The sequence below is a fragment of the Gadus macrocephalus genome, chromosome 4 (assembly GCF_031168955.1).
Source record: "Gadus macrocephalus chromosome 4, ASM3116895v1".
NCBI lineage: Eukaryota > Metazoa > Chordata > Actinopteri > Gadiformes > Gadidae > Gadus > Gadus macrocephalus.
The window spans coordinates 33,207,385-33,228,454 of record NC_082385.1 but is presented as its reverse complement, the minus strand read 5'-3'; the positions used below and the strand labels follow the sequence as shown (position 1 = coordinate 33,228,454).

At 45.0% G+C, this 21,070-nt stretch overlaps 1 protein-coding gene, 1 long non-coding RNA gene and 1 pseudogene across 2 annotated transcripts in view; 2 read left to right on the top strand and 1 right to left on the bottom strand.

Annotated features, from left to right (window-relative positions):
- The window catches only part of LOC132455453 (uncharacterized), a 31,017-nt gene extending 16,301 nt beyond the window's left edge, over nt 1-14,716 (bottom strand). Inside the window, exon 1 of the long non-coding RNA XR_009525252.1 lies at nt 14,459-14,716. This is a non-coding gene — a long non-coding RNA (uncharacterized LOC132455453). The remainder of the gene's footprint in view (nt 1-14,458) is intronic.
- Nucleotides 1-21,070, top strand: part of LOC132455431 (zinc finger protein 271-like) — a 74,819-nt pseudogene that overhangs the window by 6,001 nt on the left and 47,748 nt on the right.
- LOC132455362 (zinc finger protein ZFP2-like) overlaps nt 1-21,070 on the top strand; it is a 49,251-nt gene that overhangs the window by 24,305 nt on the left and 3,876 nt on the right. The window lies entirely within an intron of this gene.

Genomic DNA, 21,070 nt, shown 5'->3' with positions numbered 1-21,070 from the left:
CTATGGCTGTTACCAGCATGGTTGCCATGTCGCTCTCGTGACTTCGTCACACTCTCTAGCCAATCAGTGGCCGGCCGTCTGCCGACGTCACCTTTTAGCATCGGCTCAGCTCGCTTGGAACCTAGAGCGAGGCGGTACTGAAAAAAGCAGCCACTTCAGGTACCAGATAGCAGATACCATGTTTTCGCGGTGGAAACGCAAAAAATGCGAGCTGGGTCGAGTCGTGTCGAGCTGGTACCATGCAGTGGAAAAGCGGCATTATATATGCCCAGATACCACCGCAAAACCGAGTTAATTAACAAATTATGTTTTCTGTTATGTCTGGTGACCAATCGTTACGTGCATTAACTTTCCATCGGATGTATTAACTAGCTTGGAGGAATAGTCAGTGTAAAGTGAACAGGTCATACTCAGAAAATTAGAATATCGTGCAAAAGTTCATTTATTTCAGTAATTCAACTTAAAAGGTCATACTTATACATTATGTAGACTCATTACATGTCAATTGAGATATTCCAAGCCTTTATTTGTTATAATTTTTAAGATTATGGCTTCCACCTTATGAAAACCCAAAATTCAAAATCTCTGAAAATTAGAATATTACATGCAATCAATAAAAAAAGGATTTCAAATAAGGAAATGTTGGCCCTATGAAAAGTATGATCATGCATATGTACTCAGTAGTTGGTTTGGGCCCCTTTTGCATGAATCACTAATGCGGCGTGGCATGGATGCTATCAGCCTGTGGCACTGCCAGGGGCGGACTGGCCATCGGGAATACCGGGGACATCCCCGGTGGGCCGATGGCCGAAAATACTATTATGTACCGGCCCACGCCCATCATGGCATCAGCCCTATAATGGTTATCACAGCGGCACAAGCGTAATTTTCTCCAAGAGCTATACCTATATTATCAGAATCGCACTGACTGAGTTTTATACTGCTACTCGCAATCGGTCTTCACACTCATGGTGACTATTTTTCGTTTTTTTTTTAAGTGTCTTCTAATATGTGTTTTACAGACTTCGGAAGTCCAAAGTAAGAAAAGATCTCCACCTTATTAATAAACACCTCTAAATTGGTTCTTATACAGCCGAAGTGTTCTCAGCTGTGCGGATTGAGGTAGAGAATTTGGATTTGCATACATACACGCAACGCGGCACCCAGTTCTACGCATGCGCTCAACCCATGAGGAGAAAGGGATTGTTAGCGGCGAATGTCTCCAGCTTGAGACCCGCTGAGGGACCACCGCCGGAGGCGGAGGTGCCTAAGCGCTGCCCGGCAACGATCCCTTTCTCCTCCTTGTCGTGGTTCAGTCTACTTCACATTGATGAGGACGTTGAAGAACCAGGAACGTCGGAGAACCCAACGCGGTCGTTTGAGATTCATAATATCGGCTCACACATCTTTTGGCCGTTATAATATTATATGATATAGGCTATGTAGGCTATATGATAATATTTTGATATAGAGCTCCAGGACTCCCGTGTGTTCTAGAATATTTACAGAACACGGCTAAAGGCTGTGTGAGCCTCGCCATTGCGATACATCCACTGTAAACAGAGCGAATGGTACCGTGGCTGCAAGCTGCTCAGGGCCACACCCCCACCCTCCTCCTTGACCCGCCTCGCTCCTCCTCATTTGCATTATAGCTACAGCCACCAAAACAGCGCATTTGGGGGAAGCTCAATGTGCGACTGGCTCGGAGTGGCTGTAACTCTGCACCACGGCTGAATTTCGGGAACGTCGTTATGTAACTTACTGTTTTGTTATGCACATTCAGCACCCCTACACACACAAACAATCACACACCCAGCATGCAACACTACTGATACCACTGATGTTCACACCCCATCGTATGTTCTGTTCTGTTCATTTCTAATATATTGTTCATGCTAATTCTACCCTCTGATTCCAGTTTCTTTATTGTGTGGTCTTTCTCTCTCTTTCTTTGTAGTTATACTTGTCTAACCATCTGATACTAGCCAAGAGTTAAGCATATTCATCTAGCAAACTATACCTACCTTGGAGTGTTACAATAGCCAATAATCATTTTATTCCATGTGTCCATCCAGGCAAATTGGTGGATCCAAATGTTATTAAAAAACAAACATACATATATGATGTAATTTCTTTGTAATCATCCAAAATAATGTTAAGTGTATGGGTATTTTTCCCAGAAGGCCACTGACTGTTCGATACGCGCGATCCATTGAGTGGGCAACGCGGCGTGTACTTAGTGGGCCGCGCGCCGTGTATTGAGTGGGCTGGTCTGACAGAAACTCCCGGGCCACTTTTTCCCCCCAGTCCGCCCCTGGACCTGTTCACCCTAAAACTACTTACAGTAAATAGATGCATGTGATTCAAGGAGTAGGTAGGGGGTTAGACAGTGAATAAGGATACATGTGATGAAGCAGTAGGTAGGGGTTAGACGGTGAATAAGGATACATGTGATGAAGCAGTAGGTAGGGGTTAGACGGTGAATAAGGATACATAAGGATATAGGGAGGTCGGTAGGGGCCCCCCCACTACTTGGCCACAAGCGGCCGCGGCCTATGCCTCTATGTCAAGACGTGTGTGTGTGTGTGTGTGTGTGTGTGTGTGTGTGTGTGTGTGTGTGTGTGTGTGTGTGTGTGTGTGTGTGTGTGTGTGTGTGTGTGTGTGTGTGTGTGTCCAATAAGAACCAATGCAAAGGGTTAAAATTGACCACTCTGTCAAATGTAACAAAACTCTTCAAAAAGGAAATAAGGAAAAAAATAAATAAATTATTTGAACTGTATTACCTAAGCTAAGGATCCTGAGGATCTCATTTGTTCGTTTTTACTTACTTCTTGCTTTTTATCGCTCATTCTTTTGTTTGTATTATCTATAAACATGTTCAATAAAAAAGAAGAAGAAAAATACAGGGAAAGGTTACCTCCCCTTTCTCTGCTTTGTCCTTCCAGAGAATTTGTCCCGACCGCCCATGAGAAAATGAGCTACGACAACGTGAGCTCAGCACATATTAGTTGGTGCCGAGATGATGCCTCATGAAACGTCAATGCCTCGCAGCCAGATGAACCATCAAAGTGGTTCGACCTCGAAGCTTCGAATGAGTACGCTAGGGACACCTACTGGTGAATTAAATGTTGATGAAAGAGTTTCCTGTGATGATGTGATGTTTGCTTCGTACAACATCAAAACATTTGAGAATTAAAGTCATTTAATTGATAGGCCTACGTGTGAGTGTGCCGTTCATAAATATCTCCCGAGCTCATGGTAGAAAACAAATAATTTGACAAAGATTTTAAGTCATCCCGGGCAAAATAGATAAGTTGTCTTATCAACTACAGTAGCCTACTAATAATTGTAATAATAGAACTGCATGATGACTGAGAATGAGTGTCATTAATTAGGCTACATAGCCATTCAAGTAATCTTGGAACTGGGTAGTGTAGTGTCGTCTTTCTGCCGAACCCATATCGCGGCACAGCCCGAGAAGCCTCGAACGTCACACGCTACGTCATTACGCTACGTCATTTCGCCTACGTGAATCCTGCTCGATAGGGAGCTCCGCTGGGGGGAGGAGCCGAGGTACTCGACACGCGCCCCGATGCCTCGACGCAAACCACAACATCACTACATATAGTAAGTTTCACCGACGACTGCTTCCTCAACTTGGTCCAATACAAAGCTGGACTTGCGGAACGTCTGGAAATGGAGTCCGGTTCAGTACAAACACTCCTCGGCTCAGCGACAAATCTCGGACAAGTAAGTCAACTACCGCTGTATCATTGTGTTGCTTTACTGTATATGGTTACCTTGTTACCCTAGCATTAGCTCTACAGCTACCAGCCCAGTTACTGTCTCTAATGTAAAGGTAGATGGCATCAGGTTTGTGTGTGAATACACGCACTGTAATGCGAGTGTTGTACACTTCTTTGTTATTTGGATAACCGTTCTGACGGAGCGGGCACCTCTGCAAACCAGGGGGATCACACGAGAATGGGCAAAGTTCCGCAAAGGGGGTACAGGCACTGATCTCTACTGCTTAGATACCGCAAGAGAATGTCCCGAATCTTTAAGAATGTCTGCTCATATGGAAGAAATTAACAAACTATGATTATTATCAGGCCTATATCATATAAATACATTAACAGTGGAAATGAGGTTTTAAACGGCGCCGCGGAGACGACGCTGAAGTTGGCATCCGATTCGCAGCATCCGATTCGGCTTGAAAACCACTTAGAATCTTCAAATCGGTCCTGATTGAAAACCACTACACCTATACTCTTCAAATCTGGACTACATTATCACAGTGAGGCTATACATTATGTAAAACATAGTTTCAGATTTTTGAAACCTAAATGAGCCTGTATTGCATTTTCACAAATAGGGTAAAGGTTTCACAAATCTGAAACTATGTTTTACATAATGTATAGCCTCACTGTGATGATTTAGTCCAGATTTGAAGAGTCTAGGTGTAGTGGTTTTCAATCAGGACCGTTCTAATGCAGTCTGGACCCCTAAAAAGCATTAAAATTAGCCTGTATTGCATTTTCACAAATAGAAAAAAGGTTTCACAAATCTGTAACTATGTTTTATATAATGTATAGCCTCACTGTGAAAATTTAGTCCAGATTTGACGAGTCTAGGTGTAGTGGTTTTCAATCAGGACCGATTTAAAGTGGACCAGCTGCCGAATCGGATGTGTACTGTGTGCACTCATGCAAGAATGAGTTTACATCTCAGTGTAGGATAAAACAACAAGTGCAAAAACGACAACATATGCTTTATTTTGCTGACCAAGCATCGTAAGAAAAGTTCTTCTGGTACTTTCCCGTAGAACGTACCATCTTTCCCCGTCTTCATTAAATGCGACTGCATCACCTTCTCTCCCATGATGGTCAGCAGCTTGCGGATATCAGTATCCCTCCAGTTAGAACAACTCATGTTGATATCGCTGCGTTGTCCCTGTGGTAGAGACAACGCAGCAACACCTCTCTACTACGGGTGTAGCAGTACACGTATTTGTACCGAACCGTCACGGTACAGGCACCTCGTGTGGTTACAGAGGTGTACCGCCAGGGACGGCTAGAGATATATATATATGTATGTATGTATGTATGTATGTATGTATGTATGTATGTATGTATGTATGTATGTATGTATGTATGTATGTATGTATGTATGTATATAAACAGAGACGGCTGGTATTAATGGGCAACGCTGTTCGTGTGTTCTGTATGTAATAATAATAATAAATTACATTTATATAGCGCTTAATATGGTACTCTAAGACGCTTTACATATTGCCCTATCAAAACTATGTAAGACAGACTAGGAATAAAAGAAAAACAGAGGTTAAACATGAAGAATAAGGTTAGGTGGGAAAGGCTGGTGTGAAAAGGTATGTTTTGAGGGGACGGCTAGATATATATATATACACAAACAGGGACGGCTGGTATAAATGGGCTAACAGGGCTAAGCCCTCCCTACCTTTTACAGTAAAAATTAAAAAAATATTATTAAACATATAGTTTAAATTTTGGTAGAACCTAAAGCAGCAACAGCAACAAAAAGTGACAGAAAAACCCAGGATATATGACATCTTGTTTTTTTTCCTGTGAATGGGTTAAATGTATTCAGCCCAAGCGGAGTAGCGTAAGCTTCCATTCAATTTTGATTGACAGGTATCGTGACACGCCCCCTTCATATGCTTCCCATTTGGGCTAAAGTAATTCAGCCCAAGCGTAAGCAGCCATTTTATTGTGATTCACAGGTGTCGTGACACGTCCCCATTTGGGCTAATTTCATTCAGCCCAAGCTGCGTAAGCTTCCATTGACGTTTGATTGACAGGTGCCCTGACACGCCCCCATCATATGCTTCCCATTTGGGCTAAATTAGTTTAGCCCAAAGGCTGACCTAGCACAGTAGCTACAGTACAGTGACCTTCGACCAATCACAGCACAGTAGCGCAAGTGCAGTATGGCGGGCGTTAGCATGAAAATGAACGAAGTGGATTATTTACTTTCTAATCGGTTTTCTTTAATGTCTTTGGAGGAAAAAATGGAAGTGAAGAGATTGGGGACACATCATCCAAACGATGTACAGATTTACTGTCAGGAGTGCGGTCAGAATATGGCCGGTAATAGTGCATTTGTAAGCGGGTCAACAACGTTTCGTATCGAAACATTAAAAAAGCATGTGTCTAAATAACCCAACATAACGTGACAAGTGTGTAGAGAAAGTGGCCCCTCTCCCAGCTGCATTTCAGCGACAGGCAGTAACAATAAGGTTCTCTAAGGAATCGGAAATGATCTAATTTAATGTTGCATACAACATTGCCAAAGAGGAGTTGCCATTCACGAAATTTAAATCCGAAATTATTCTCATGAAGAAAAATGGATTAAACGTCAACCCGACGTATAGCAATGAGATGGCATGTGCACAATTCATTGCAGTACTAGGCGACACCTTAAAGCAAAAGACAGCTGCGGACGTCGGAAACGCCACATACATGTCCTTCATGATTGACGGGGACACAGACGTCTCTACCAAAGAGTGTGTGATCCTCTACAGCCGCATTTTGCGCAAAGGGAGACCGGTCAACATTTTAATTGTGTAATACTTTAAAAACAAAAAAAGTTTTATTTTGCTTAATGGTTTAGTTCGAAATGTTCAATTTCAGCTCAGTGAAGCACTTTGAACACCTTATTTTTCTTTTTATTTAGAATTGTGCCTCAAATAAAGACACGCCTTTCTCTACAACTTATTCTTGTTTAAAAATCATTGACATTATATGAAAGTTATGAACAGAGATATCAACATGAGTTGTTCTAACTGGAGGGATACTGATATCCGCAAGCTGCTGACCATCATGGGAGAGAAGGTGATGCAGTCGCATTTAATGAAGACGGGGAAAGCTTGTACGATCTACGAGAAAGTACCAGAATAACTTTTCTTACGATGCATGGTCAGCTAAATAAAGCATATGTTGTCGTTTTTGCACTTGTTTTATCCTACACTGAGATGTAAACTCATTCTTGCATGAGTGTCTTGAATTAAAAAAAAAACATAATAATGCATAATGTGTCCTTCGTGGGGATTGAAAACTACTATGTGCAAATGAAAGAATATGTCTTGTGTGTGTTTCCTTCTTTATGTGGAAAGCAGCAGACCCCGGACACCATTTCAATCAAGGTTGAAGAGGATATTGGTGGAGGCATGCCCGCTGTAGGTTAGTAATACACATTGCATCCATGGAAGCAAACAACCTGGATCAACTGAGAATGTACTCGGTTTTAACTGCGCTGAAAAGCCTGGTCCTCTTTGGAAAAGCACCATGACCAGCGCCCTGTTAAAACACGAGTCAAATTTGGGAGTAGCATTTCAAAGATGGAATCAGTCAAGAGCCCAGAAGGGTTTCAAGACAGATTCCCCATAAGCTGGTTTATCATTCTCAAACATCAAAGAATTCAGAACGTATAAAGGTTAGCTGATCAGCTTACAGGGAAGGACACGTTGTCGCTTGTAACTGTCAAAATAGAATGATTGCGCTTGTCTCACATGTCGTGTTGTGCTCAGATCATTTTGCGCTGGTGTTCGTTCAGTGTCCTCCACCTGGCCCCCGCTTGAGCTTTGAGTCTAGGGGGGAGGGTGCTGGAGGAGACATCCCTCTCCAAAACTCTGAATCTTTGTCTGCAGTACACATTTTAAACCCTCTATGTCAATGGTACATTTAAATAGTTTATTTCCTGTGGACAAATACACACTTCCTCCTTCTATGCGAACAGTGTATTAAAACAATGACTGTCTTTTTTTTCTCCCTCTGCAGAAGACTGCGATGCCTTTGGAGACCGTAGCATGCAGCGCGGCGCCACCTCTGAGAGTCTGGGTGTGGACGCCCCTGGCTCCTCCCACATGTCCAGTCGCGGCGGGGAGCTGAAGATCCTGAGCTTCTACGGTAAAGGGGAGGGCCCACTGGCGGTGGACGGCCATGACACCCTCTTCACCGCGTCAGAAGTGGAGGCCCTGAACTCGCTGTCTGTGGACCACAGCACGGCCAAGAGCCTGGAGCGCGGCGAGCGGCTGGTCTGCCACGAGGAGCTGAGTGTGCAGGTTGGAAATCATCTTCTTATTCAGCATCCAAATGAGAGGCTGCCTCTGTTACAACTTCAGCACGCACCCATAGAAAGCACACCCCTTTATGATTCTGTAAACGCTGCCTAATATGCCCGTCTTATGCCCACCTTTTTCCTTGCATGGTCCGCGCGTTTACACTGACCGTGGTAATTTACCGGCTTGATTTCGCACCCCAATTTACCTTCTTAGACCCTACACATATTGGCACTTTTCATTTAGATGTAAATGTGAAGAGACAGCTTTGCGGTTCCAGGGATGGGACTTGGGTAGAGGTGTTGCTGCATTGTCTCAACAACAGAGACAACGCAGTGATTTCAACATGAGTAGTTATACCTGGAGGGATACTGATATCTGCAAGCTGCTGACCGTCATGGGAGGGAAGGTGATGCAGTCGCATTTAACGAAGACGGTGAGAGAGTGCGATCTACGAGAAAATACCAGAAGAACTTTCCTTACGATGCTTGGTCAGCATAGTCGTCAGCCAATTAAAGAATATGTTGTTGATTTTGCGCTTGTAAATCGTGAATCGTGTTTTAGTCTACACTCGGATGTCAACTTATTATTGCATGCTAGAATGAGTGAATCGAAAGAAAAAAGACATTCGGAGTATGCAATTTATCGATAAGACGTGTACTCTCCGTGCATAGCCCCGCCATCTCCAGTGAACCAAGAAAGCTGGCTCCGTTACGAAGGGGGATTTTACCCCCTCTGTTGTACACAGGCAAGACAATGAATTTGCAGGGCGTGCAAAGCCGCGAACGAACCGGCTTGGCAGTGTAAAAATGCATAATGTGTCCTTAGTGGGGATTGACAACTATTCTGTGCAAATGAAAGAATATGTCTTGAGTGTGTTTCCTTCTTTATGTGGAAAGACGCAGACCCCGGACACCATTTCAATCAAGGTTGAAGAGGATATTGGTGGAGGCATGCCCGCTGTAGGTTAGTAATACACATTGCATCCATGCAAGCAAACGACCTGGATCAACTGAGAATGTACTCAAATCTAACTGCGCTGAAAAGCCTGGTCCTCTTTGGAAAAGAATCATGACCAGTGCCCTGTTAAACACGAGTCAAACTTGGGAGTAGCATTTCAAAGATGGAATCAGTCAAGAGCCCAGAAGGGTTTCAAGACAGATTCCCCATAAGCTGGTTTATCATTCTCAAACATCAATGAATTCAAAATGTATAAATGTTAGCTGATCAGTTTACAGGGAAGGACACGTTGTCGCTTGTTATTGTCAAAATAGAATAATTGTGCTTGTCTCTCATGTAATGTTGTGCTCAGATCATTTTGCGCTGGTTTTCGTTCAGTGTCCTCCACCTGGCCTCCGCTTGAGCTTTGAGTCTAGGGGGGAGGGTGCTGGAGGAGACATCCCTCTCCAAAACTCTGAATCTTTGTCTGCAGTACACATTTTAAACCCTCTATGTCAATGGTACATTTAAATAGTTTATTTCATGTGTACAAATACACACTTCCTCCTTTTATGGAAACACTGTGTCAAAACAATGACTGTCTTTTTTTTCTCCCTCTGCAGAAGACTGCGATGCCTTTGGAGACCGTAGCACGCAGCGCGGCGCCACCTCGGAGAGTCTGGGTGTGGACGGCCCTGGCTCCTCCCACATGTCCAGTCACAGCGGGGAGCTGAAGATCCTGAGCATCTACGGTAAAGGGGAGGGCCCTTTGGCGACGGACGGCCATGACACCCTCTTCACCGCGTCAGAAGTGGAGGCCCTGAACTCGCTGTATGCGGACCACAGCGCGGCCAAGAGCCTGGAGCGCGGCGAGCGGCTGGTCTGCCGCGAGGAGCTGAGTGTGCAGGTTGGAAATCATCTTCTTATTCAGCATCCAAATGAGAGGCTTCATCTGTTACAACTCCAGCACACACCCTTATAAAGCACACTATGAATTAATGTTCCGTAAGTGTAGCCTGGCTATTGCCAGACTCGTTGGTCTGGGGAAGCTGCTGTCATTGTCTTCAGCAGGAGAGGCTTGATCAACTTGTTCAACTGACTCTGTACGCAAATGGCTGCTTGCCGTCGCTTCCCTGTCGTCATTGTGTTTAACCAGCCAATAGGGCGCCAGGGGGAGAACTAACCAACTTGGTGATTGGCTCCTCCAAAAACATATCGGAAGCAGAAAGAAATGAATTGCTCTTCTCCAGACCCTTCTACAGGGCGAATTCAAATCGCCGGCAGAACAGGCTGGGGGCACCCATTCCATCGTAGGTGGGGATTAACAACTATTCTGTGCGAATGAAAGAATTTGTCTTGCGTGTGTTTCCCTCTTTTTGGAAAGCAGCAGACCCCAGACACCATTTCAATCAAGGTTGAAGAGGATATTGATGGAGGCATGCCCGCTGTAGGTTAGTAATACACATTGCATCCATGCAAGCAAACGACCTACCAACTGAGAATGTACTTGATTCTACCTACGCTAAAAAGCCTGGTCCTCTTTTGAAAAGAATCATGACCAAAGCCCTCCTAAAACACAAGGACTACTATACAGTTTATAGTAGAATGATTTCCATCTTCTTCATGGCAGGTGTCAGGAATGCTGAATCCGCTCTGATTCCCAGTATAACTACAGTATTGGTAAAGCAGGTGATCGGAAACAACAGATGACCTGGGTTGTGTCTTTATGACCTCCCCACATCCTTAAAAGGTGGAGACGTAGCGGTGCCTTTTCAGCTGAAGCCTTTGATCCTTGACCCCCCCCAAGGGGAACAAGGGAAATGCATAATAAACAAAAAGATGTTAGAAAGAAAGTGTCAAAATATACTTCTTCCAATACATCAGTGTGTAAAAGTACATGCTGTATCCCTTTGTGCAAATCATTAATGAATACCATTACTTTCTCTGTCTTTGTTTTCCTCTCTGAAGAAGACGGCAATGACATCAGAGACTGTAGCACGCAGCGCGGCGCCACATCGGAGAGTCTGGGTGTGGACGCCCCTGGCTCCTCCCACATGGCCGGTCACAACGGGGAGCTGCGGATCCTGAGCGTCTACGGAAAAGGGGAGGGCCCACTGGCGGTGGACGGCCATGACACCCTCTTCACCACGTCAGAAGTGGAAGCCTTGAGCTCGCTGTCCGTGGACCGCAGCGTGGCCAAGAGCATGAACTGCAGCGTGCGGTTGGTCCGCCTTGAGGAGCTGACTGGGCATCGGGGCGGCCGCAAGGGCCGGCCCGGTGTCTTGGGTGGCAAGGTTATTCCCAATAATGACAATATGATCGTTCACATGAGGACAAAACCCGGCGAGAAGCCATACGGGTGCGACCAATGCATCAAGGGCTTCAGTCGGAAAAGCAAGCTGAAGATCCACATGAGGACTCACACCGGAGAGAAGCCCTACAGGTGTGACCAATGCACGAAGAGCTTCATTGGGAAAGTACACTTGGAGATCCACATGAGGACTCACACCAGAGAGAAGCCCTACAAGTGTGACCAATGCGCAAAGTGCTTCGGTCAAAGTGGACACCTGAAGAGCCACATGAGGACTCACACCGGCGAGAAACCCTACAAGTGCGACCAATGCATGAAGCTCTTCAGTCTGAAATGTCACTTGAAGATCCACATGAGGACTCACACCGGGGAGAAACCCTACAAGTGCGACCAATGCATAAAGCTCTTCATATCGAAAACGCACTTGAAGAGCCACATGTGGACTCACACCGGGGAGAAGCCCTACAAGCCCTACAAGTGTGACCATTGCGCAAAGCGCTTTGGACAAAACAACGCCCTTCAGATCCACATTAGGACTCACACCGGGGAAAAGCCCTACAGGTGCGACCAATGCATGAAGCTCTTCATATCGAAAACGCACTTGAAGAGCCACATGTGGACTCACACCGGGGAGAAGCCCTACAGGTGCGACCAATGCATGAAGCTCTTCATATCGAAAACGCACTTGAAGAGCCACATGTGGACTCACACCGAGGAGAAGCCCTACAAGCCCTACAAGTGTGACCATTGCGCAAAGCGCTTTAAACAAACATACGCCCTTCAGATCCACATTAGGACTCACACCGGGGAGAAGCCCTATAAGTGTGACCATTGCGCAAAGTGCTTCGCACAGACAAGCCAGCTTACGGGCCACATGAGGACTCACACCGGGGAGAAGCCCTACAAGTGTGACCATTGCGCAAAGGGCTTCGGACATTCAGGCCATCTTAAGAGCCACATGAGGACTCACACCGGCGAGATGCCCTACAAGTGTGACCAATGCGCAGAGCGCTTCAGAGAGTCAAGGCAGCTTAAGAGGCACATGTGGACTCACACCGGCGAGATGCCCTACGAGTGTGACCAATGCGCAAAGTGCTTCTTAACGACAAGTCGCCTTAAGACACACATGTTGACTCACACCGGGGAGAAGCCCTACAAGTGTGACCAATGTACGAAGCTCTTCATGCGGAAAGACAAGCTGAAGATCCACATGAGGACTCACACCGGGGAGAAGCCCTTCAACTGTGACCAAAGCGCTTCAGACAGAGAGGCAGCCTGAAGAGACACATGAGGACTCACACCGGGGAGAAGCCCTACAGGTGTGACCAATGCACGGAGCGCTTCATTTATGAAGCCTGCCTGAAGAGCCACATGAAGACTCACACCGGAGAGAAGCCCTACAGGTCTGAACAAATGCACGAAGCTCTTCAGTCAGAAAAGGCACCTGGAGGACCACATGTGTTATGTGGTCCTCCATTAAACATGTTCAATAAAAAATAATAACAAATATACAGGGAGAGATTACCTCCCCTTTCTCTGCTTTGTCCGTCCAGAGAATTTGTCCCGACCGCCCATGAGAAAATGAGCTACGACAACGTGAGCTCAGCACATAGGCCTATTAGTTGGTGCGGAGCCAGAGGAGGTCAGAGAATCATAGGCGCGTCGCAGAGAGCCTCGGGCCTAAGCCCGGGGCTCGTAGTAGCTCACGGTATTTCTCTCTACTAGTGTTGGATACAATTCCCTCCCTTTTGCTTCATAGTTACCATACCGAAATACTTAAACAAATAAAGTGAGTTAAAATCCAGCCGTTTCGAACTACTTTCAACAAGAGCACGACAATTGCCACATGAGGACTCACTCCGGGGAGAAGCCCTACATGGGTGACCAAGGCGCTTCAGTCATGGCTCCAAGCTGAAGATCCACGTGAGGACTCACACCGGGGAGAAGCCCTGCGTGTGTCTACTACCGCCCAGTAGCTCGAACACCTGTGATCATGAAAGGCTGGTCTTTCACCACATTAAAGATGAACTGAACTGAAATAATAAACATCGTTAACGTTTTGGTTAAAAAATTACACAATTTTTTTTTTTTTAAGCTTTATTTTAGCAACAAAAGATAATGCGTCTTTTAGAATTAGAGCGCCGATGACGTCACTGGCATGGTACAACTAGGTCGTTGCTGCAGACTCGCGAATGTCTTATTCACTCCACGGTTGAAATATGGCTGGTTACGAGTTTGAGCCTATGCGGGACATGCCTGTAGTGTCCTACTGCCACCCGGTGGAGAGGGATCAATTTCAGGCTCCAGCTCCAGCTCCGGATCGTGTGCGTGTGACTGGTGTGCGTGTGGGTGCTGCCGGAGCGTGGACACTGCCATTGAATCGGTCTGCTGCCGAGAGGTCCCTGTCAACCTTGACCATCTAATGGTGGGATTAGGTTGCATAACCATGCACAGGGCATTTCGATTGCTGTGCGGTGAGAGGGGGTTTGGAAGTGGCCAAGCTCTCTCTACGGGACGTCCGAGCGGAGACACTGGAGCGCCCCATAAATAGCAACCAAGTAACAAGGCGAAAACAATCTTTCCCCCTCCGTCTTCCTTTGATGCGTTTGAGGAATATCTCTGTAAAGACGGACTCATTGCGGAATTGCAACGAGCTGTACAAACGCTGTAGTACCTACATATTCAAGGAACGCATCAAGCCTGCGCGCATCCAGCCTGAGCGCTGTATAAAAAGGTTCAAGTCGAGGCGGAGATAGTTGTTGTTTAACCTTTTAGATTGAGTAGAAATACTTTTTAATGTACAGTTAGTAATTAAGTTGACCAAGGGGCTGTATTTAAAGCTACAAAAAAAAAAAAACAGGTCCGGTTTTATTTGAAACCACCATGGGATCATGGACCTATTAAAGAACGTGGTATATTATCTGGCTAATAACATGGTTATTAAAGACATGGATTCGCAAAAATATCGGATCAACGGAGGACGCCATAGCCATTGTTCTACATTGTATGATGACAAAGTATTCTATTCTATAAACAGGGTTTATATCATTTGTATATAATTGTATATATTAAACTTATGCTTGATATTTCGACACTGTCGTTACCTCTACCTTTGTTATTAGAAAAAGCCTGCAAAGTTCACCTGTGAAATAGACTGCAATTAAACCCCACATTATACATGATTGTGTTAGTTTCACTTACCTTTTGGCATGTCCTTAATGCCAACTACCTCTTGTTTTGACTTTCTAATTGCTGTCTTTCTGCTGCCATTATTTTCTAGTTCATACCTTGTATCACAATAGGCAGTTACATTTTTTTTCAGATCTCAAAAGAAAATTGTTTGAATTTAACGTTTTCTATCGTTTCTATGGTGGTTGATACCCTTCAGACCTGTTCACCCTAAAACTACTTACAGTAAATAGATGCATGTGATTCAAAGCCTCGCAGCCAGATGAACCGTCAAAGTGGTTCGACCTCGAAGCTTCAAATGAGTACGCTAGGGACACCTATTGGTGAATGAAATGTTGATGAAAGAGTTTCCTGTGATGATGTGATGTTTGCTTCGTACAACATCAAAACATTTGAGAAAAGTAATTTCATTGATAGGCCTACGTGTGAGTGTGCCGTTCATAAATATCTCCCGAGCTCATGGTGTCCTTGGGTGTCTTGAAAGGCGCCTCTAAATTAAATGTATTATTATTATTATTATGGTAGAAAACAAATAATTTTACAAAGATTTTAAGTCATCCCGGGCAAAATAGAATGTCTTATCTACTACAGTAGCCTACTAATAATTGTAATAATAGAACTGCATGATGACTGAGAATGAGTGTCATTAATTAGGCTACATAGCCATTCAAGTGATCTTGGAACTGGGTAGTGTAGTGCCTTCTTTCTGCCAATTGTGAACCCATATCGCGGCACAGCCCGAGATGAAGCCCCGAACGTCACACGCTACGTCATTTCTGAGCTCCGCTTGGGGGAGGAGCCAAGGTACTCGACACACGCCCCGATGCCTCGACGCAAACCATAACATCACTACACATAGTAAGTTTCACCGACGGCTGCTTCCTCAACTTTGTCCAATACAAAGCTGGACTTGCGGAACGTCTGGAATTGGAGTCCGGTTCAGTACCAACTCTCCTCGGCTCAGCTACAAATCTGGGACAAAGTAAGTCAACTACCGCTATATCATCGTGTTGCTTTACTGTACATGGTTACCTTGTTACCCTAGCATTAGCTCTACAGCAGGGCTGCCCAACCTTTTTTGACCCAAGATCTACTTTTCAAATAGCCAACCTCCCGAGGTCTACCAGTCTAGTGTCAACATTGCAAACCTACCTTCAAGCGGGGGGGGGGGTCGAATCAAGGAATGCACTGTTCTCAAACTCAGCTCCTCGTTCTCATTCTCAATTGTCAACATTATAACTTTAACCAAACACAGCGGGATTGGGAGTGTAGATGATTATTGAATGTTTAACATATCAGCAAGATAATAGACTTGATTTAGCAATGATGGTGGGGGTCCCGGGTGTTTTAGGCTCTCATAAACAGAACCCTGTGCAGCCCAAGACTAAATCTACAATGGATGGCAAAATTAACACTGCCTTCAAAATGAGAGCTGGTAAATTGTGAAAAATGCATTAAACTGTATTCAGAAAACGCGGTTATATCCTATAGACACCCTATAGTATCTGTGGTATAAAGGCTGGTACGACTTTGAAATTACAAATATGTACGCTTTATGTTGAAATTATAGAGTCACCATTCCCATTGAAACGAATGGCGTGGTGACTTGTCTTCACAACGAGAGCTGGCGGGTTGTAAAAATGTTATTAAACTGTAGAAAGAAATTAGCTTACTTTTAGCCATGACAAACTAGTAAGACAAAGTAACACATATTAACATTTCAAGTAAACAAAACAGGTACATTAGGCCTGCATTTCAAGTCAATATAAAAAGTGCATAAGGCCTACATGTCAAGTAAGCAGAACAGGAACACTAGGCCTACACTTCAAATCAACAAAAAAAAAAAGCATTAGGCCTTCATTTAAAGTAAGCAAAACAGGTACACCAGGCCTACATTTCAAGTAAGCAAAACAGGTACCCCATCAGTAGTGACTGATACAACCTTTGTTAGATCAATCCCCCTCTTTGACAGCATCTCCTTAATAGCCTCATAAATATCTTCTCGTCTTGTGTGTGTCTCAAGTAGTGTTAGACCCAACAGGTCCTCACAGATCTCTTCCTTGTCTTGATGAAACAATCGCACATAAACCAAAACCTGGGCATTATCCGTTACATCTGAAGACTCATCAATGGCCAAGGATGGGCCACTCTGAACAGCCGCATCAAGCTGTGACAGTGCGTCATCTGATAACTTTTCGGATTTTCTGGCTGTCGTTGCAGCTCACATTGGGATTTGCTTTATTTTTTCACGCAATTCATCCCTTTGTTTACCTTCAAGTAAAAGCACTTCAAGCACTCCTTCACAACAGTCGTGTCACTGAAAGTTTTTTTATGTTGCCCCAAAATCCATGCAATCTTAAGTGAGCATCCAGCAAGCCATTTTCTCATTCCAAATCATGCTTCTTTTTTTTTATTAGTACTATTTTAAATTGGTCATGGGTCCGGATAGGACCGTCACTTGGTCCGGATAGGACCGTCACTTGGTCCGGATAGGACCGTCACTTGGTCCGGACCCGGACCGCGGTCCGCCGTTTGGAGATGCCTGCCCTAGAGCATCTGGTATACAGGCAGGGACGAATTTCGAATTATAAATATGTACAATGTATCCTTCAAATTCGTCCATGCAACAGATGGCCAATGTGAATAATAGATAGCCTACGTGTGGACCGATGAAAAGGTAAAACTGTCAGCGAGTCAGCGACTAGTGGGTCTGGGAGGAATCGAGTCTTGAGAACGAACGAGACAAATGAGACGAACGAGACGAACGAGTGAGTGGAATCGGTTTGGTTCGATCGTCTTAAAGATTCGTTCATCCAAACTGATTCGTTCGCGAACGAGTCAACACTAATTACTGGTAACAATAAAGTCTTCTGTCTTACTTGCTCCGGACTCCTCGATTCCTCAAGCGCTCTTATTTAGTTGAAGTGATAGAATTCGGTTATTTTCTACTATACTCGTCACCATACTTCAAACTAATACAGCTGTATTTTAACAGCGACGTGACCGCAGTAGTTCTAGCGTTTTACTGATAATCATACATATGGTGCGATCCAGGCAACCCGTAACCCGTGTTTTCACAACCCTCTACCAGATCGATGACCTCTGTTACAGCGCGTAACTTACGGTCTAAAAAGTGTTCCTGGAACGCAGCATAATGTTATACATCGATCTGATACGAGTTCACAGGTAGTGAGTTGCGGGTTGGACTGCCATTCCAGGGCCCACTCATATTTTCCATCGCACCTGATTCAAATCAATGGGTTATTTACAGGTTTCTGCAGAGCTTGATGTAATTGTAGTGAGATGATGAGATGATCTTTTAAGTTGTATGAAATATGCAAACAAATGAATGTAACATCATTTGATCACTTCATAGATCTAATTTTAAGTATGTGGCTAATGTAATTCACTAAACATGCGTACCTTATATGTTCTTACAACTTGCACCTGGAATACATTGAAAGCAATACATTGAGTACTAATTTGACCTTGTTGTCTCTACACAGGCCAGCACATCAATTGGTAACATTCAGGTGTTTCTCTCAAGGGATGTTGCCTGCCATACAGACCACCTGGGAACACATACTGTAGCCACACGGCTATCCTTAAAGACTTTCCGGCCCCAATTCACAAGTAAAGGTATGTACTTTTCCACCTTGAGTACATTTACATTTGATGTAGTAGATTCTAGGCAGCAAAGACCTACCTAAAAGATCCTACCTAAAAAGCCTCGTCCTCTTAGGAAAGCATCATGACCAGCGCCCTGCAAAGAGACAAACTTGGGAGTTGTCTGCAGTACACATTTTAAACCCTCGGTCTCAATGGTATACACATACATTTAAATAGTTTCAAATACAAATACACAGTTCCTCCTTTTATGCTAACAGTGTACTGAAACAATTACTTTCCGTCATTTTTTTCTCCCTCTGCAGAAGACTGTGGTGCCTTTGGAGACCGTAGCACGCAGCGCGGCGCCACCTCGGAGAGTCTGGGTGTGGACGCCCCTGGCTCCTCCCACATGTCCAGTCACGGCGGGGAGCTGAAGATCCTGAGCGTCTATGGTAAAGGGGAGGGCCCACTGGCGGTGGGCGGCCATGACACCCTCTTGACCGCGCCAGTAGTGGAGGCCCGGAATTCGCTGTCTGTGGACCACAGCGCGGCCAAGAGCCTGGAGCGTGGCGAGCGGCTGGTCTGCCGCGAGGAGCTGAGTGTGCAGGTTGGAAATCATCTTCTTATTCAGCATCCAAATGAGAGGCTGCCTCTGTTACAACTCCAGCACACACCCCTAGAAAGCACACTCCTTTATCATTCAGAAAACGCTGCCAAATATGCCCGTCTTATGCCCACCTTTTTCCTTGCACGATCCGCGCGTTTACACTGACCGTGGTAATTTACCTGCTTGATTTCGCACCCCAATTTACCTTCTCAGACCCTACACATATTGGCACTTTTCATTTAGATGTAAATGTGATCAGACAGCTTTGCGGTTACAGGGAAGGGACTTGGGTAGAGGTGTTGCTGCATTGTCTCTACAACAGAGACAACGCAGTGATTTCAACATGAGTAGTTATAACTGGAGGGATACTGATATCTGCAAGCTGCTGACCATCATGGGAGGGAAGTTGATGCAGTCTCATTTAACGAAGACGGTGAGAGAGTGCGATCTACGAGAAAATACCAGAAGAACTTTCCTTACGATGCTTGGTCAGCAAAGTGGTCAGCCAAACAAAGAATATGTTGTTGATTTTGCGCTTGTAAATAGTGAATCGCGTTTTAGTCTACACTCAGATGTCAACTTATTCTTGCATGCTAGAATGAGTGAATCGAAAGAAAAAAGACATTCGGAGTATGCAATTTATTGATAAGACGTGTACTCTCCGTGCATAGCCCCGCCATCTCCAGTGAACCAAGAAAGCTGGCTCCGTTACGAAGGGGGATTTTACCCCCTCTGTTGTACACAGGCAAGACAATGAATTTGCAGGGCGTGCAAAGCCGCGAACGAACCGGCTTGGCAGTGTAAAAATGCATAATGTGTCCTTAGTGGGGATTGACAACTATTCTGTGCAAATGAAAGAATATGTCTTGAGTGTGTTTCCTTCTTTACGTGGAAAGACGCAGACCCCGGACACCATTTCAATCAAGGTTGAAGAGGATATTGGTGGAGGCATGCCCGCTGTAGGTTAGTCATACACATTGCATCCATGGAAACAAACAACCTGGATCAACTGAGAATGTACTCGATTCTAACTGCGCTGAAAAGCCTGGTCCTCTTTGGGAAAGCATCATGACCAGCGCCCTGTTAAAACACGAGTCAAATTTGGGAGTAGCATTTCAAAGATGGAATCAGTCAAGAGCCCAGAAGGGTTTCAAGACAGATTCCCCATAAGCTGGTTTATCATTCTCAAACATCAATGAATTCAAAATGTATAAATGTTAGCTGATCAGCTTACAGGGAAGGACACGTTGTCGCTTGTTATTGTCAAAATAGAATAATTGCGCTTCTCTCGCATGTCATGTTGTGCTCAGATCATTTTGCGCTGGTGTTCGTTCAGTGTCCTCCACCTGGCCCCCGCTTGAGCTTTGAGTCTAGGGGGGAGGGTGCTGGAGGAGACATCCCTCTCCAAAACTCTGAATCTTTGTCTGCAGTACACATTTTAAACCCTCTATGTCAATGGTACATTTATATAGTTTATTTCATGTGTACAAATAAACACTTCCTCCTTCTATGCAAACACTGTGTCAAAACAATGACTGTCTTTTTTTTTCTCCCTCTGCAGAAGACTGCGATGCCTTTGGAGACCGTAGCACGCAGCGCGGCGCCACCTCGGAGAGTCTGGGTGTGGACGCCCCTGGCTCCTCCCACATGTCCAGTCACAGCGGGGAGCTGAAGATCCTGAGCGTCTACGGTAAAGGGGAGGGCCCACTGGCGGTGGACGGCCATGACACCCTCTTCACCGCGTCAGAAGTGGAGGCCCTGAACTCGCTGTCTGCGGACCACAGCGCGGCCAAGAGCCTGGAGCGCGGCGAGCGTCTGGTCTGCCGCGAGGAGCTGAGTGTGCAGGTTGGAAATCATCTTCTTATTCAGCATCCAAATGAGAGGCTTCATCTGTTACAACTCCAGCACACACCCTTATAAAGCACACACCTCTATGATTTAATGAGTCATACGTTTAGCCTGGCTATTTCCAGACGCGTTGGTCTGGGGAAGCTGGTGTCATTGTCTTCAGCACAAGAGGCTTGATCAACTTGTTCAACTGACTCTGTACGCAAATGTCTGCTTGCCCGTCGCTTCCCTGTCGTCATTGTGTTTAACTAGCCAATAGGGTGCCAGGGCGAGAAGCCAACTTGGTGATTGGCGCTGTCGAACCAAAATTGTACCGGGGGCGAAAATCACGATTGTCCGTTGCTAGGCAGGTTTCAAAAAAAAATGTTGCCAAAGAAGAAATAACAGTATAGTAATATAGTAAATAATACAGACAACACTTTTTTTTACGTTATATTTGTATTGTATTGAATATAGCTAGTAAATTGAG